The 19,157-nt window shown below is 39.7% G+C and overlaps 1 protein-coding gene across 1 annotated transcript in view; it reads right to left on the reverse strand.

Moving 5' to 3' along the window:
- LOC124153278 (neuropeptide F receptor) overlaps positions 1-19,157 on the reverse strand; it is a gene marked incomplete at its 3' end in the record, with an annotated part of 334,845 nt that overhangs the window by 182,626 nt on the left and 133,062 nt on the right. The gene's annotated exons all lie outside the window — the stretch shown is intronic.

Genomic DNA, 19,157 nt, shown 5'->3' on the forward strand with positions numbered 1-19,157 from the left:
GTTACGACGACTGCTGGGGTTGGTGTGCGCTAAAATGTTAATTTTTTCTTTGCTTATACTGACCAACTTCCACATTAAAAATGAAAACCACTCTTGCAAGAGCACATACCATTAAAGGCTCGCGGCAAGCAACACTATGCGTACAGACATAATTAATAAGAACACAAAACGAATATAAAATGCCATATATCTCGAACACTTGTAATTCACATTACTCCAAAGGGAGTTTACTTACTCAGTACCTAGTACTCAGTACCTACCAGTTTACCTCAGTAGCAGTGCTAAAAGAACCATTCCGAAATATAATTTCAATTAACAAATAGGATGAAATAAAAGTTGATAATCCTGGACCGGGCGCGCTGGCGTATAAAATACGTCAATCTTTGTAAACCAAGGATTTCAACATTGTACGTACATTCTGGGCTAGAATGGTCTCGTGTATTCCTACAATGTACTTTGACTGCCTATATTGCGAGTTTTCAAAGTTCGAGGTATTGTAGCTAATTTTTTAGATCAGCAAGTTGAACCCGTCACCAGTGGAGTACAAATTACGCCGCGCGACCTGCCGTGTACCTTTATATCTGTATCACCTATAAATGTACTAATTTCAACAAATAAAGATTAACTTTAACAAAAATCGTTTGTTATCATATATGCACATATCATGGGCAAAGTACGCATTTTGCCCGGTCGTGTAAAATAAAAGTAGCGCCATAATGCTTTAACCAAACTACTTTCAGTTTATACATTACATAGGTCTACGCGGAAGATGCTATATTTTGACTCAACACACTTTCTGATATGACTGAGGTACCTATTAAGTAAATTATTATAATATAAATATCATTTTGATCTTACAATACCTTCAAATGATCTTCAAAACAGAATATCATCGATAGGTAAAAGTCAGGAGCAGCCTTGAACCATTTATTCCGTATGGCTTGTGCTTAAGGCACGGGAATGAATATCTTCTACCGGCTTTTGTTTCGACGTCGTGATGAAATTTGGAACAAAAAATCATTTATAATTCTTTTTTGAATTCATGTTTTCCGTACTAGCCGACATTTTTAGGAAGCCAACTCCACCGATTCCCGGAAACTCTCGCCGCGCTAAAGAAGGCGACGGAATACAGCGATACTCCACTGGTGACTACTGCCTAGTGACGTCACATCTCAATCAAGATGGAGGCACTGTGTTTCAGCGCAACATGAAATTTTACGACTTTCAAAACGTTTTAAAGTGCATATCTCAGATGCAGGAAATAAAAGTGACTATACTAATGTTTCTTTTTTAGGCTAAACTTTCAAATTCAGCAATAAAAAAAAATTAGTGCACTTCCCTATTCGGCCGATCTGGTTTAAGTTAGTCCTGATTTCAACATGCGGCGCTAGTTAGTCCACTTTTATCTGGTACCTCGTTCGACTAATCACAGGCTTATTCTTTTATGAAAAAAAAGGGATTCACTTAATTCATTTCATTTATTTTAATTATACGGGCTGAATGTTTTGACACATCGCTGTAACAGTGTCATTATTAGGTGCAAAATTTAAATAGGTACCTGCGCAGCAGAAGCACTCCAGCGGACTAAAAGAAATCTGACAAGATCGGGAGAAAAAGAGGGCTGCAATCGTAGATTTGAATGCTACACACGTTTACCTGTTCCAAAGGACTGAACTCAGAGGAGGACATCCGAGTTAGGTGTGGTATGGTACTTAGGGGAGGCTACCGACAGATGAGCTCATTTGCGCCGAGAGGGAAGGGACGAGAGATAACCGGAGAAGACATTAGCCTGATCTTAACGAAAGGCATCCATGGTTTTACGTCCCATCCGACCGTCCGAGTGTTGTGCTTGAAGTGCCCTCTACAAACAATGCTCAGGCAGGGATGGCGATGATCTTCTGCACAATCTCTGCCACCGCCGCCGGGATTTGAACTGGGCGGGGAGCGACGTCCGCTGCCACCGCAGCAACCCGATCCCTTTGAGCTGGGAATGTGAATGAGCAGAGGACCCCGGGGGTGGACGGGGGGAATGGGATTTGGAGGATTTTGTAGGCGAGTGCAGAGAGGGTTGGATGCGTGCGAGGCAGAATTCGAGTGGGTGGAGTGGTGGGAGTGTTGGAGAGTCCTTCGCACGGAATGCAGCCTAAGAGAGAGAGAGACTTTCACCGCTCGCGTTAGTCGGAAAGCTTTTCGAGAGAGCGATTCTTCGAAAGGGAAGTCGGGAATTTGCGGAAACATGGCGACGAGGGCAGAAGCCAAATATCACGCGGAGAAACGTAATTCATTTACAATTACGTCGAATCTGTTTCGGATTTTTGGCCGAGGAAATAAAATAGTATTTTGAGAGCTAACTCAACCTCTTTCTGCGAAAAAAGCTGTGACCACACCGGATATTCGTTAAAATGAACGAAAAAACATTATTTGTTGACTAATACATTCAAACGGATCCTCAGTAAGGTCTTATACTTTCTGAGATATAATCATAAAAAAACATAGAGTAAGCCCTAAATGTGGTGAATAAATTCGCCCAAACCTCGACTTTGTTTTTTTTATATTTTTTTCTTAGCCAAATCTACCATAAAACACTCAAATAAATTGTCGATAAATAAATGGTTGATAAGAATACTAGAATAAAAATATGATTTATTGAGACTATCTTTACCTACGAATCGCCTAAAAGAGACTATAGATAGAAAACTATGTACTCTGCTGTAAGACGCGGCCGTCGTATTTCTTGCTTCATTTCCTTTCCCATTCAAAGTCAGCGTTTTATCCTTCCGTTTCATTTCCCACATTCCCCACCACCCAACCCCATCGGCCGCAGGAAGTGCTTGCATGACCGCGTAACGTAAGGCATGCTGCTAAAGTGATCTTGCTATGCACCCGAGGCAATAACTAAAGCTCTGACGAGAGGGAGGCGACGACGACACGTTGGGCAGTTGGCGTGGGCATGTTACTGCATTCAGAGGAAAGCGAGGTTGTTCCCGACATGAGTTCTTCCTTTTTTCTGCGCGACTTTCCTATCTTTCTTGGGCGGACGACGACGAGAGAGCCTCGGCGACTTACACTGCCAAGATATTAGTAAGGTTTTCATTTTGACCTTGCATCAATAGACGAAAGCATTTCGAACAAAAAATTATTAGGACCCTGCCATTGGAAAATCAATTACTATCAAACCATAATGACACATGTGAAAACTAATTCTTTGCTTTAAATTCACAAAAAAATAATATAAAACCTAGTTTGATGAATCAAATTCAAGTTCTGGCAAAACACTAGAATCACTTTCAGCTCAAATATTTATTGCTAAAAAAATAAATTTTGATTGGCTTGAGAGAGGGGATTATCGATTGGCCGCCCCTTCGGCAGAGTACTACGAGAGAGGAGTGACCCCTTTGCTCCCTCTTCGCCACTTCAGAGGGGATTCGGAGGAAGCGGATTCGCGGAGGAAGGCCGAAAGGGAAGGGGCGTGGTCGGACTGGAATGCGTCCGCTCCCCACCTCCCCGATGAGAGATGATCTGGACCGCACTGAGATCGTTTGACACTCGTTGATCCTTACTTAAATCCGCAATAAACATCAGTGGAGATGGTGCGAACATTTTAGAAGCACTTCGTCAACACATGACCCCAACAGCCACCTCAATACGCGTCCTAATGTAACCGAGGAAACGCTAAATATACACGCTATGCATTAAAGCTTGTAGAAGAATATCTAGGTAGCCTTTATTTCGATTGTCTTAGTAAAACATCAATGGAAAGAACAGGCATTACCTCTTGAAGGGCTAGGCTAAGAGTGTCTTGGCCTAGCCTTCGGCAGTTTAAAACCAGTTATTTAGTTCTCCTCGTTGATGATTGACCAAGAAAATAGATAGAAATTTTTCTTCGACTTTTTAACCTTAAATTGTAATTAAATTTCCGGTCTTACGCAGTGATAGCTGAGAAATTTTCGGTTTCAAAAATAAAAATTGGTGAGAAAACGGATGGCTCAATGGAACAACGACGACCGTTGGAAGGGGAGAGTTAGGTCGCCATCCATTTAAGGAAAGGAAATGTTCAAATGGAGTCATTCGAATATCGAATCCCCCCTGCAATTTACTTTCGTCAATATGCGTATCAAGGAATAAAAAATCACCAACTGAGAAAACACAAAAGTAAAATTTTCAAGTCTGACATATACAGCAAATGTTAACTAGGATAAATATAGGTACTCTACAAAATTCCAAGATGATAATATGAGGTTACAGCGAGTTATCCGTCATTAAAAAAGACCTGTCGAGGTGTTCTCTTATCCATGCTCCCCTTAATTGGTAGATTATCATGCTGCCGAAAGGTTTTGCCACACAAGAGGCTCAATACGAAACGTTGTTCTTCCTTAACTCACCACTCTGAATATGCTGTGCTCACGACACGTCCGCGGATTAATCTGGGGGGAGTTATATTCTCACCCGCCTCCTTCAGTCATTCAAAGCATTGCATGCAGCGGGTGATGGAGCGATCCTCGGCAAATTTGCATAAATGATGAAGATCCCTCGTAACGAATTGATGGGCTGTAATCCGCATTTTACCTCCCGAATATTTCATCGCCCCCGTCCTTATGGGACAACTCCAGTCTTCTCTGGAATCAGGGGTCCACTCGCCTCTCTTGGCATGCCGAGAGGGGTTTTGTTGTCCACCCGGCACCACCACTACACACGCAACAAAGACTTCAATTCGTTTCGGCAATTCAAGACATGCGATGCAGCTCATTCCAATGAATCATTCTTTCCATGTGCATTGAACGACAGCAAAGAACCGTGTGAACCAAGAAAACACAATGAACGACAGAGCGAACCAAATGAAAACTCTGGATCAAAATGTGCACTGCAAACTAAATAAGGTATCTGAGCTAAAACGAGCGTTAAAAATAACGATGCAATATAATAAACGATCAACGAATCCATCGTAGACTGCGCGTCGTATTGATATAGATTATGTCGATGGATTATCGAAAGAGTTAAATAAATAACAGACCTTTTGAGTCAGTGCATTTTTGAGATATTTATTCATAATTATTGCTGATTTAGTTGTTTTACCTCTTGCCCTTTACTTACATCGTCAATGTCTCATTAGGGTTAGTTAAATAAAGCACATTTTTCAGTTGAATATTATAAATTCCATTTTTTAAAGTTTCAAGACTTTTACTTATTGGTTGTTTAAATTTTATTCTTCCACTTACATTGCTAACGCCGAAATTTGTCCAAAATATGATTTATTTACCCTTCACTATAATTTTCCTTGCTAGGAATTTTCCTGTTTATACATTAATTAATACTTTTAAGCTACCGACGAGCTAGAATATATCCATGGAGCCACTACTTTTCCGTGTGATTCCATTTCCCTTCATGCGACGATTCTTCATGAACCATTTACTATTCTATATGAACCCTTACAAACTAATGTGTACCGTGACCCAGTCCATTCGCTTCATGGCAATGAACTGTTGAAGATGAACGATTCACTCATGAAGTGCGCGGCTCTCCTGCTGACCATCGGGCAAGTTCGAATCTCGTCCCGTCGTCCGGGGACCGCTCTCAATATTCATGAGATGGAAACTAGTTGCTATGGCGATGGGCAGTTTGGTCCGAGGGAGGGCGCCGACGCATGAAACCCATTTACGAATTCCGAGGCGACGACCAGAGTTCTCCGTGGAGAATAAACGGGTGGGATCCCTGGGTTGCGGCCGAATAATTAGAGGTTTCGCATATACCCTCAATCCCCTCATTACACTCTGAACTCCACCACACACAATTAAATGCGCAAAACCCCTAAAAAATTCCAATTTCTGCAATCAAACCATAAAACTTGGATGGTGTAAACTTTTCCATTCCAAATATTACCAGCTGACCTTATGCTTGGCACGTAGAATTCAAGACATTACGACTAAATATAAATAGATGATTGGATATTTTGAGAAAAATTAAAAATGCTTAAGAAAACAAGAACACTCTTCATTATAAATATACAGGTCTCGAGCGAGGGATTAGGAGAACAACATCTATTGCAAAACAAAACATCGCAGGCAAATGATAACTGAGAACAACAAAACAAATACATCAATTGCAATACAAAACATGTTACACAAATGATATGTAATAGGTATGTGGTACGTGATGCTGCCAACATTGCTTATATTTTCCTATCTCGGAGATGATACCTGCTAACTAACTAAGCTAATGCGAGTAATACAATGATTATCGATGGTTTATAATTATTTTCTTGAAAGCTAACACAAAAACAGTGACCTTTTATAGGCATTTAAAAATATAAACGCCGTACGCCAGGCAGTCGTTGGTTTTCGTATGTTTAAGATAATATGTTAAAAATTAGATCTTTGACTGTTCATCTTGCCCCATCACTCAACCGATGCAAGCATTGATAAATTAATAGTGTATTTATTAGATAAAGCATGCTTAATTACTCTATTATTTTAAATACGCACCAAAAGAGATGATTAGGAAAACCATGAGTTAACAGAATAAAAATTAACAAGTATTTTGCTATTTTCTAATACAATGCAGCTTACCCATAATTATTATATTTTATTTAAAGCTGAAATTTTATAAGTAATTGACGAATTTTCATGTATCTCGATTCATCTAATTCTATGACAAATAAAACAATAAAACAATATGCTTGTATTTCGGGTTCATGGGTTCTAACGCCAAAAAAACGTCAGGCCCTATTACAACATTAAGAAAAGTACCACATCAGCACAAATTGCTATTGAGCCAGAGAGAGAGAGCGTAGAGGGAGAAATTTATTTAAATGATTCGATGGGGAATAAACAGAGATTTAATGAAGATCTTTAATGGAGAGGCTTTATTGGGCAAGAAAACACCCTGGGGCACAGGTTAACGGTTAATTTATAACCGGGCCCAGGTTAATGTATAACATCAAATTAGATAATCATTATTTTCCTTATCTTGACCTCGTTTAATTCATGCTAAAATATTTCTTGGAGTGTAGGTCAACGTATTTTATGCAAAAAAGTTATAGCCAAGGTTTCTGTTTATTTAAAACCATCATCAGGGATTAACTTTGTGCATATTTATTGATATTAAACAAAATAAAAAAATAACAATAAATAATAATATCAATAAATATGTACAAAGTTAATCCCTGATGATGGTTTTAAATAAGCAGAAACGTTGGCTATAACCTTTTTGCATAACATACGTTGACCTACACTCCAAGAAATATTTTAACATAACATCAAATACCCAAATTTTAATAAAATAAGGCAGAAAAAATATTTTGTGAAAATATACATTTTCTTTAATTTAAATGACTTCTTGAGAGTCTCAGTTTCATTCATTATTTTTATGCAAGTACTAATCAAGAAGGCTAACAAAAGTTGAAAGCAGAGTGGGACAGCATTGCCTCTGATTTGAGAAGAAATGGTAAACAATTTGTTTTGGTGAAATACATGAAAACTTTGTGGTTGTGTTTACGCTTTACTTATGTTCGTTAAAGAAATCTTTAGAGGAAATTATAGCCATTTTTATGTGCAGTGATATTTAGAGTGATGATATACAGAAGCGGTTTTAAAATTAATCAAAACATTCCTCGTTACTTGCATCAATACGAGAGGAGTCATCTGAATGTATTGATGAGTTTACAAATCAGTAAAAAATATTCATCTCATAGTATTATAAAATAAATATTATTCCGTTGAGAAAGCTCAAGGGAGTCATGAAAACGTGGATGCATTTAAAATAATTTTGAGTTGACTCCGGGAAACATTATTTCAGATTCTAATCGTTAATTGCAAAAGTTCCAATTGGAGATGGAACATTGTGGAAGCAATTCGTAACGGCACGAAAACACGCTCCAGTGGAATTATTGCGGGCAGTAAATTAGGTCAATCATAGGTTCTCGCGGATAGTGGCTGCCAATCACCTCCATTTCAGTGCTGCATTATGTAAGACAGGTAGTCCATTTCCTCCCCAACTTCATGTGCGAGCTTAAATAATCACTGGGAGCTTGTTTATTGGATAGATCGAAGTCTACAAAATAGCTTACGCTTCGCAATAAAAATTCGGAATTTTAAACCTAATGCGTAAATACCAGGTTTTTTATAGATATAAGCACACCCGCATACTCACGTACATAAAAACTGTAATACATAGCATATTATTGAAAAATGTTTTGTTTTACTTAGTCCATAGAATAGAACTAATTTTTTTGCATTTCAATTAATGTAGAATATATTATTATAAGTGTATCTATGATTGTTATTTACATGCACTTTTTATATTACTTTAAGATTTTAAAATTTGAAAGTGAAGCTAATACGCGAGGGGACCTGGGTAAGTTGCTCTCTAAAGTAGCTGCTACTTATTTTTTTGCGTTAAAAAGCATTTGAAGTTTTTTTTTTAAACTTTAATGGTTAAATTGCGGGACCTGAGAGATCAAGGAGATATATTTCTCCGTGTATTAAAAAAACTTTCAACGTTCTGCGATAAGGATACTTATCATCATACTGTCACATACATACCATATTATCACTGGAAGTTGGTTCGTCGGCATGGCTGAAATCCACAAACTAACTAAACCTGCCCAACGTTTATCCAGGATTTTTGGAGCTTCGTTAAAAAAATCGCAATCCGCTTACGCAAATTATTCGTTTAGCTTTTCGAAAGTTCGTCTCATATTTTGGTGACCCGTAATGAGGAAAGGGTGCTTTTTTCATGAAGCCGAACTGGAAAGGGATTTGAAAGGCGAGCGAATAATAAATAATGCTCCGTCGTCACTTCCTCCCGGGCGAGATTTTTGTTTCAATGGAAAAGGGATCGAAGTCACCTCATTAACAATGTAACTTTTATGCCTTACACTCCCTCTGTACACAAATATTCTGAATATTCAAACGAAAGTTGTTTCCTTCACATAAAATTCGTACTGTAAACAATTTTATGATTCTGGCTGCAAGGAATTGAAAACATTCGGCAACTGCGGAACCTAATATACGATCACATAACTATGGATCAGAAAGAAAATAAATTCGAGGAACTTTGTGACCAAATACGTGCCCATCCTTCTGACAAGTTTGAATATTTAAATAAATGAAGTTCAACTCCATCACTCTTTTATTGCTGGGTTCTCACCGGTCATAAATTTTTGTCATTAATGCTAATGATTGGTGTAGCCGCGACTCCTAGGGATAATAATGTCGTGTTTTCCCCTTGTCTTCCACACCACAGAGCTGCAACCGTTACACCAATTTTTACCACGCCTGCAGTGACATAAGTGTCGTTGCACCAATCACTTCCAGTCCAATTCTTCATTCTTATAAAGAGGAGCTGCTGCCCATTCCTCCGAGTGTTGGAAAGCATATTTTTCGGCACCTTCACGTAACGGCTTCTTTACAGGCTCGGTGTCATTTAAATGGTCTGTCTTACCAAAGGATAAACCAATGCCTTCTCCAAATTCAGAGGGACTGATGTAGTGATGGATTCGCAGAGGTAGGCCTTGGAAGAAATGCATAGAGCACATAGGTGATTAGGATGTTAAGTAGGAGAATTTTGTAGGCATTAAAAGATTAGCCAATACATAAGCTGTGGGAAAGGCTGCGTAAAATAAATCTTAGCATAAATAACTGTTGATGGTGATTAATTTCATCGGCCAATGAAAAAGAAAGTTTGCAGAAAAGGGCTTCAAAGAAAAGCTACTGACTTGTAAATAGAAGAATAACGGATTTTTGTTTTGAGTAGATATATAGAATGATATAGGATAGGAGTTTCAATTACTCTTCTTTATGATCCTGCATATGTAAAACACCCTCGCCCACTTACTGTAAAAACCTAAGTCACGATGTCCGAGACAGAACTGACCAACATTCAAGATCTTGAGTTTACATAATATTTCATGCGACATCCTAACTCAGAAAGCCACCATTTTTTCTCCAAAGCCCTACTGTTTGATAAATATAAATGACCTCAAGGTAGAAAGATATCATAGGAAGTGGAGAAAAATCTTAGCAACCAATACGTAAGAAGTATTGAACCCCAATATTTGTGCACTGCAGCACTCCATATCTCTCTATAAGTACCATTTACCCCCTTAGGCTATTCTTCCCCATATCCCTCCGTCTTCCCCTATTCTATCTGTCCTAGGTGCTTGTCCCTTCCTCTGGGTGCTTTCCATCATTTTTCTCGCATTATGTTTTCCACGTAACTACTTTATCCCATTACGTGGCCAATGCACCGAGGTCTACGTGCAGTGATCCATAGTGTCCTTCCTTCTCCTATTCTTCTACACTGCAATGGTTGGCACTATAACACCGTGTGCTCCTTTGCTAGATTTTTTCCCACCTTCCATTGACCCCACTCCCTCTGAATTCGGCCCATGCAGGTTAATGAGGGTGAGTGAGGTATATGAGTGCGCGTCACGATTCATGGAGTGAGCCTGGAGCAACTTAGAAGTGAAGTGAGACGTTGTATTTTTGATCGAACCCACCCCTCATCCTAATGTCCCGTCCCTCCCCCCAATTAGTAAACCCACCCGGTCATCAGACAGGTAAAAGGACAGGCGGAGGAAGCAACGCCAAAAGGAAGACTGATCGACAAAACTAATTCGCGGGCGGAGTTTTGCTCGCATAGACCTATAGTCTTTATACCGTAGGGTGCCGCACGGGCCCGCCAGCTACCTACGGTAGGTACATGACAAGAGACTCCATATTTTGAAGTAAGTACGGGCAGAATAGAAATCTAAAACGTCGTGTGCCAAACGCTTCGATCCCGTTGTGAAGGAGCTTGCTGTTTGAACAGTCGAGACTGCGATATCTCCAAGAGTCATGGTGCGATCACGTTAGATTGTCGCCATCCGACGTATATTCGCTGCTAACTCCAACCTCTCCCTGTTTCACCTACAGCACTGTCCTTAAATTACGAATACTACCGTTTCCTGTGAACGCGCGAACTAAGGCATTGTTATCGCTTGTCGAAGGGCCGAGTGCATAAATAAAAAAAGAAGGACAGATAATTACCTCTCTCTGAGGGAACAATTTAAATTGTTGTTGCTTACTCACCGCCTATGACGGTTTTACTTACTTTTGTGCAATGATTTTACATCTTTTTTGTCATTACTTCTCCATTAATGCTTCATAAAAATTCATTACATTCGTTCATCCTTCACGAGTTATAAAATAGATTATCATATTTGGTTAAAAAAAAATGCCAATTTCTGAAATGATAATGTGTGGTTAAATGAATGGGAGAGTGTTCGTGGCTCTCATCCATATCTTCGGGTATCTTGAGAGGCTAGGCACCCCCTGCCACATCCTTTTCTACCTGAGTGCGTTCTGCCACGGCGTTAACACCAGGGAGCGTGCAAATTGTGAAAGGTCGGGGAACTCTCTCTTAAAGGGTCCCCCTTCTTTGTGTTTTGTCTCGGATGACGAAGGCTTGCCCTGTGGATCTTGTGCGAGAGGGATCCACGAGGATTTATCCACACATTTCACCCAACCCACACCCAAAGTTTAATCCGGGCGGGCCGTTATCACACACCTGCTATTCCTGACCCTATCTGTCCATTTCATTTTTTAGCATCCTCCTCCAGCATCCGATAGCGAAAACCTCTATTCTTTTCTTATCATTTTTTTCATTGCTCAAGCTCATGAACCACTGGTCAGACATATGTTTTCACGTACTGCTTCCTTGTCTCTTTTACCCGACTCGTCGAGCTTAGCGGGTGCCTCTTTTCCAGGAAAGACGCATTAGCTTGGGAAATTCGACTCTTGATGTTTTTCTTGCTTCTATCGTCCTAGGCAATGGTGTTCCTAAGGCTGGTCAATCACTCCACTTCCTCTATTCTCCTAAAAACCAAATAAAGCCTTTTAAAGTCCTATATTGTTACCACACACTTACCATGATCCACAAATCACCATCTCATTTAACGATTTCAATTTTTCAATAACCATATGCCCTCCTGGTGAATTATTTGGGGATATTCTTCTCGGGTTTCTCTCTAGTTTAGAGTCTTCATCATGGACTTGCTGCGCGCGAATAGGAAGTTTGACACAGGTTTTAAACAAATTAGACTTCGAGCAGCTAGAGGCTTGTAAGCTGCGTGCTAGGCTTAGACACCCTGAGGAATTGAGAAGATAAATGTTTCACAGAGACATGGAGAACATCAGTGTAGTATCCCACCATATTTCTAGTTCCATCAGCAACCAAAAATTAAAAGAGATAATTTTCCGACCGGATAGGCATGGGTATTCGTTTTTCCCCAAACAACAAAGGAATTTTGTAAATGCTAGGGGGAACTCAGTACCCGCATTCACATAGTTTTTTTCTTCCTCTTTTCGTTGATAGCTGGTGTTCTAGCAACACCCGCCACATGACTATTTTGGCAGTCGTCAGGGTAGTATATAAGTATATGACCGTGGATGCCGAATTTTCGTTCATCAGCCCCGAAGATGTTGGAAAGTCTCGCAATGAGTCGTTCACATTCATGATGCAGACCATAACCACACGAGGTATTTAAGGAGAATCCCCTGGTTCCCGAATTTCAATGCCTTCTTCTCCTTCCCTCTTTTCAAGGCTTGAAATCAAGATATGTTTAAGATGAGTGGGAGAAAAGAGAAGTCTTATAAAAACACCAACGTGACAACTTAGTTGATCACATTATGAGGCATGATGTCTGATGAAGACAATCGTAGAAGAACAGATGGAAGGGAAAAAGGACAACGAACGGCCTAGCGGATTGGAGAGCAGAATGGATAGCCGCGTCAAACCAATCTTTTGAGTTTTAACTTATGATGGTGACATGTAGCAATGATGCAGAATGACCTAGCCGTCGACGTACCCTAACGCTCAATACTAGTACTGCTGCGACATGTTGTTCAGGTTATTAAAGTGCAATATAAACTGGTTTTACCAGGAATAGAAGATGCGTATTCATTTTTAATGCTCTTCAGTCGTTTACGGCAACATCTCAGTTCTCCACGCCTCTTTGGCCCATATCCGAAATGGACTCTTTCCTGCAACCGCTTTGAGGTTTTTCATTCGCGCACCACCCGAGTCAAAGAGCCCGCCCTGCCAACGGCACTCTTTCATCCACCACGATGCGCACAGCAGCTCTGAAGAGAAATGAGTGGGCTTCAAAGGCCCAGAGAGGGCCCTCGCACCTGCGACCGTGTATTCGCTAATCGAGGCATTTGGAGCCCAGCATTCCATCCGCGAGTGCGATCACCGTTCGCAATCTCTCGAGCGAGCGAAGCAGATTCTGGGAACACGAGGGGTCGCCCTTCACTTCAACAACGCCCGACGCCCACTTCCACGCATCCGCGCCCTCTAAACATCGCTCTCTTTTACATCCAAATCCCGGTGTGATCCACCACCAAATGTTTCAAACACTGTGATCTCCTCCACTCCTCCATGAAATCATTTCCCATCGCTTCCACGCTCACGCCTCCGACCACTGACCAGCTGCAGATTTGCACGCGATCGGGTCACACACAGTGAAACCTCGCACTCGCCGACATTGAAAGTTCTAAAATATGTGTCCACAAGGGAGAGGTATCCGCAAGACGAGGGTGACCTAGAGATAGCCGCTATTTTACGCTAAATTGTGCCATGCACATATAAAGCGGTAGGAATTTGAAGCAGCTGAAATTTATCTTTTTTATTTCAAATACCACTTCAGAATAGGTAATTGTTTTTTCGGGTTCATTCCGCGTTCACTCATATTTTGCGGACGATACATTCGGGCGCGTTCCAGCTCCCGTCTTCGGGTCCCGACCCGAACCGGCCAGCGAACAACTCGGCTAACTGACTGTTAGTCAGCTGTTAGCTGTTCTTGCTCGGTCAGCTCGGTTCGGGACCCGAAGACCCGAAACTGTCGTCCGCAACATATGAGTGAACGCGGAATGAACCCGAAATACAATCACCGATTAATTCGCCGCGGAAGCCATCGTGTTAATTTAACCACTTCAGAATAGTCAAAAACAAATTAGAAATTACAAAATTACGCAAAGCAATTACTCAAAAAATGTTCGAAATCCTCGATACATTTACACATTTTAATTCGCGTACAAACAAACACCACTCGCTTAGAAGTAAAGAAATCATTGATTTTGCTTATTTCATTTTGTAACGAGAAATTTTTCCAAATTTAACCGTGCAATGCGCAAGTTTTCAGCCCCAAAAAACTCAATTGAAGGTCCTCAGTACTTAGTGCCCTTGGGGAACGGTTTCCCTTTATTTCAAAGTAACCAACTTTTAACACGAGAGCATTAACCTCATCGGGATCATTTTCAGACTTTTGGAAAACATAACTTTTCTCAATTCTGAACAATAAGGGTCGGCCTGCTCAATCAATATGGCTAAATAATGACTCGCCGTAGCCTTTTGAAATTGATAATAGTTTGAACAGTTCCATTTCACACTACGCACGGGCAAACAAAATAAACCAAGCATCTCTCTTATTTTTTATAGCTAGATAGTGATTGCGGTAGTTAATCCTAAGCGACGAAAACACTAAAATAAATTCCCAGGAGTACAAGCTATCACTCTTTTCTGACTAGCTTTTCTTGTGCTCAGAATTTATGACCATCAAACCGCCACTAATAACGCAATTTTTTTCATTCCTAAAAGAAACACTGCACTATTCCGGGAATTATTAAAATTCCTACTCCTTTTTGTTGGGCAAAATCGTTTCCGAAAGCTATGCAAGCAGAGTAAGGTTCAATTAGGATGTTCTATGTGTCACTCTGAAATATATTTGTCACTGATGGCTCAAACAATATAAGCCTAGCACATAGCCTTTGAGTACCTGGTAGGCACAATCCTGGTTTGTGGAAAACGATGAAACGCAGCAATTTTTGACTCACGCGAGTAGAGGTTCAAAATGTTTTAGATTTTTTGGCCAAAGCTGGAAGTGCTGCCCGGCTTAAATGCCTCGAGATAAAAACCCATCAATTATTCTGGGACCAGTGTAGAAAATCACCAAGACGGGCATCGCTTTGCACTTACGGAATACATGCCCATGAGTATCCATAGAGTTGGCAGCCTCTGTCATAACGGGATAGAATCTACCGCAGAGAACGTATTTGATAGACCGTATTTCTACGAAATTGAATTTTCTCTCACCTGACAGGCTTCTGCGTTTAGAGGTTTTCCGGCACTCCTATTTTTCTGATCGGCAATATCCCTCCAAATGGAAAGTTCTCAACTCAATCACGGTTTCAGAGCTGATTTTAGTCGTCATCAGATATTCCATCAACATCCTCCACATTCATTTGGAGTTCTTATGAACATAAGACTTGCACATGAATTATCTCACGTCTTCCCTTGATTTTTATTTACTGAAACAATAATAATTAGTCCAATCTATGAGGATTAAAATCAGCTATAGGCTCCGAAAGTTCAAAAAACTAAACCAACTGACTTGAAATTTCGTACATAGTTAAGACAATGTATCAAAGAGCATCACAAACATAGCGTCGAGTAACGCTTCAACTCCAGGGGTGGTTGCCACCCCTTCTCGGGGGTGCAATTTTTTCTTAGAACAACTCCGGAAATCGATAGAGGATCAAATTTTAAGGACAAATCTAGCCTGAAGTTTTTATAGTATATCAATACTTTTTGAAATTTTCACATCGAGAAACTTAGAATTTGTTGGAGAATAACACGTTTTAAACAGTTATTGACGCGTTACTCAAATATTAAGAGTATTATCAAAAGTATGTTATAAATAATAGAGTAGCAAATTAAAAAGAGAAAAGTTTTTTGGCAATTGATTTAGTGGAATAAAAAACGAGATATGGTTGGTGGAAAGGAATTTCTTCCTGAAAATTACTCAGGTTGATGCACCCTACGTCAAGTAACGGACAAAGAAATGATTTTATAAATACTACGACTGCAAATTTCATGAATGTGCTTAAAAGTCGTTTCAAATTAACTAAAAATTTCAAGTCGATTGGTATTGTAGCATAAGTCAATTCTTGCCTCCTAAACCCTTTTATTTCTTTGAAAAATACAATTTATTTCCTCGTCTCATTCTTTCAAGATCCTATCTTAACGCCTTCTCTCTCAATAATCCCCCTATCATCTCACAACAACCCCCTGGCAACCTTCCGTCCCTCCTCTTTACACAGAAACATCTAATCCAACGTAAAACTCAAACCAATGACAGCATTTATTAAACATAAACATAAATATCAAACGTTACAGTATAGTTTGTGTAGTAGTCGTGTATTTCCATTATTTAGTACGGCTTGAAAGGCCATAAAAATCACGCTCCTCTTCATCTTTATTTTAGGACTGCCCTCTTTATACATATCCATCTTTTTCAATTTTGTTAATCGCTAATGTGAATATTAACTAAAGCATCAATTCTAGAGATCTGACAAAGATGAAGGCAACTGAAAAAAAATAATCACTGAAGTCAAAATATATCACGTAGGTAAGACCTTTATTCTGAAACCATAGCATATAAATTTTATAAAATATAAATTTTACAAAAGAATAAACTCATCAGCGATGTAGTGGTGATATTTCTTCATGAAGCATAAAAGTTTATAGTTTTGCTTCATATGACATCGCCGAACACATTTTATTGCCCGACACGGTCAGAAGTCAACAGCCTGAAAGAAAAACGTGAAACACGCCTCGAGTATAAAATGGAATATTTCATTTCCCTCTATTTTTACGTTTGAGCGCAGCCAAATATCCTTTAAAGCTACTGGTAACACTTTTAGTTCCACAGCCTATGATCCTCAAACGGCATATAAAGAAAATCGGCCGCTCTACTGAAGCGTGACACTTCGCCCTTAAGTACGCTTTTACCCGTGGAAAAAAAATCCTAAGTTTCACGGGAGGTGTTCCTTTCACGTAAAGTCATGGTTGAAGTTCCAATAATATTTTACGGCTATAGGTGGCGGGTGGGTAAGGCTCTATGGCTTTCGGCAAAGAGCGGGAGAAGCCGCCTCGACGTGAAAACTCGAATGGCTGCACTTGGTTGGATGGAGTCGTTTTCCCAAGGTGGGTGAGACGTCGATATGAGGTTCAGCATAATGTGATGGAAGTGATTGACCCCTACAGCGAGGGAGTGTCGCAGCTGGTAAAGATAACTGCGGCAAGTGAGGCTCCCATGAAAAAGAAAACATAAGAGACGTTTTTAAGGACCCAAGGAAAGCATGCAGAGCATAAATTCCGAATGAAACGGTGGAGCGTTAGAACCGTTTTACACACACACACAGCTCCGTTCGGCATGAATTCGGCATTCGATTCGTTTTCGGTTTCGTACGACACGTGAGAAGCGAAATGTGCTGCATATATTTTTTATGTTTCAATCCTTCACAATATTCTCAAAGGAACACACGTTAAAGAAAATCATACTTTGACTCATTAGTTAAGGCATATTATTTTGTTTTGGCCGCACCAGCTAGCTGTCAGCTTGTTAATTTAAGAGGTGGCAACCCCAACATTGGTCCCTACCACAGGGGTGCCTATATTCCACCTTGTAAAAACTCATGCTTAGGTAAGCTGTTAAAATTTCATGTACCATAATGTGGAATAAAATATATTATTATATTATCATTATTATTATTATTTTCGGTACTCTATTGACACCCGATATTATCAAACACCCTCACGGCACGAAAAGGACTCAAATGATTTTCACAAGGTGTCTAATCGTGTCCAGGGTCGCAATGACATTCACAACTGCATCATCTCAGTTTCCTTTGTTGTCTGATGCATGTCCGTTTTTTTCATTGGTTACAACAAAATTTTGGGAATGATTAATCAGTGAAAACTCTTCATAGATATCTAAATGAAAAATGAAAGAGTCATTTAAACGTTTTCCTGGGACTTGAGTCGACACTTGCGGCACGGCTGGCGAATATATCTGGAGCAATTGGGTCTCTAGAGAAAAGGGAAATGTAATCGACATTTTTATGGGGAGACTCGGGGGAATAATATGTTGAACATAATTTTTGAATGAAACGGTTGAATGCAAGGGTAAAGAAGTTGTAAACGTTCCATGAGAAAGAAAAAAGATAAGAAAATACATATTTCCATCGGGTAGGTCGACCAATGAAGTCGCCCACACCCGGAGAGGTGCCTCGAAACATCTATGGAGATAATAAGACGCGTCGTAAGTTTAAAATGCGGATGTGGCAGGAATATTTTCATATCATTTCTGATATTTGAGTACTTTAGCCTATAATATATGCATATGCCCATATTAAATTCGTACGTATAGATAAAAATAGGCTTTTTTGGTTAATATTAAATAATTGTATTTATTAAATTGATATAAAATAAAAAATCAACAAGGCATAACATATGAATGAGTTTAAAATTCATTGGATAATTTAAAGTATTACGTTATTGGTATAAGAAAACAAAAGAGCAATATGAAAATTTACAAATAGCATCTCTATGGAGACGATATAGCAGAAGGGAAGATTTTTTAGTAATGCAGAAAAGTGGCTGTGAGCATTATAATATACGAAAATAAAATACACTGCCAGAAAAAAATGTTACTCTCAATAACGAGAACGTATAGGTATAGTGAACTAGTTAACAGTCCATACATGTGTAACACAACTGAAGAAAATAATATGCGCTGAGGTAAAGATTGATTCAACCGGTGGTGCGTTTATTATAAAAAGATTAACGGTATTAGGGTACCGAAGGCGAGGAAAAGGGGCGGCAAACTTGAACCTAAGAACTCATAAATCCTATAAAATGTAAGTGTAAAGGGGTAAGCTAAAGTCAAGTAGCCTCGGTACGCCATATGGTGTGGGTAATATTCACCCTGAACTAAGGCACAGGCGTGGGAAATTCACACATCTATGATACGGGGAATGAGTTCCTTTCCCGTGGGCCACCTCGTACTTCGAGGATATTTTGTGGCATTTCGTGCGTCTTTAAGGAGTATATGAACTCGGTTTCCCTAAGATTCAGAATACTGCGATAAAAGTCTATGCACCTGCCTACCAGCGATAAAAATGAGCTTCCCAATGTGTCATTTTAGGATTGCGTATGTGAGATTGCATCCCACATCAAAAGAATGTGGATAAGTGGAGCAGAAACCATCAACCGGATATTCTCAAGGGATATAGGAATATTAAAGGCGTTCACCAAATCCTCGATGTAGTTAAATGTGG

Source organism: Ischnura elegans, chromosome 2, assembly GCF_921293095.1.
Source record: "Ischnura elegans chromosome 2, ioIscEleg1.1, whole genome shotgun sequence".
Classification (NCBI taxonomy): domain Eukaryota; kingdom Metazoa; phylum Arthropoda; class Insecta; order Odonata; family Coenagrionidae; genus Ischnura; species Ischnura elegans.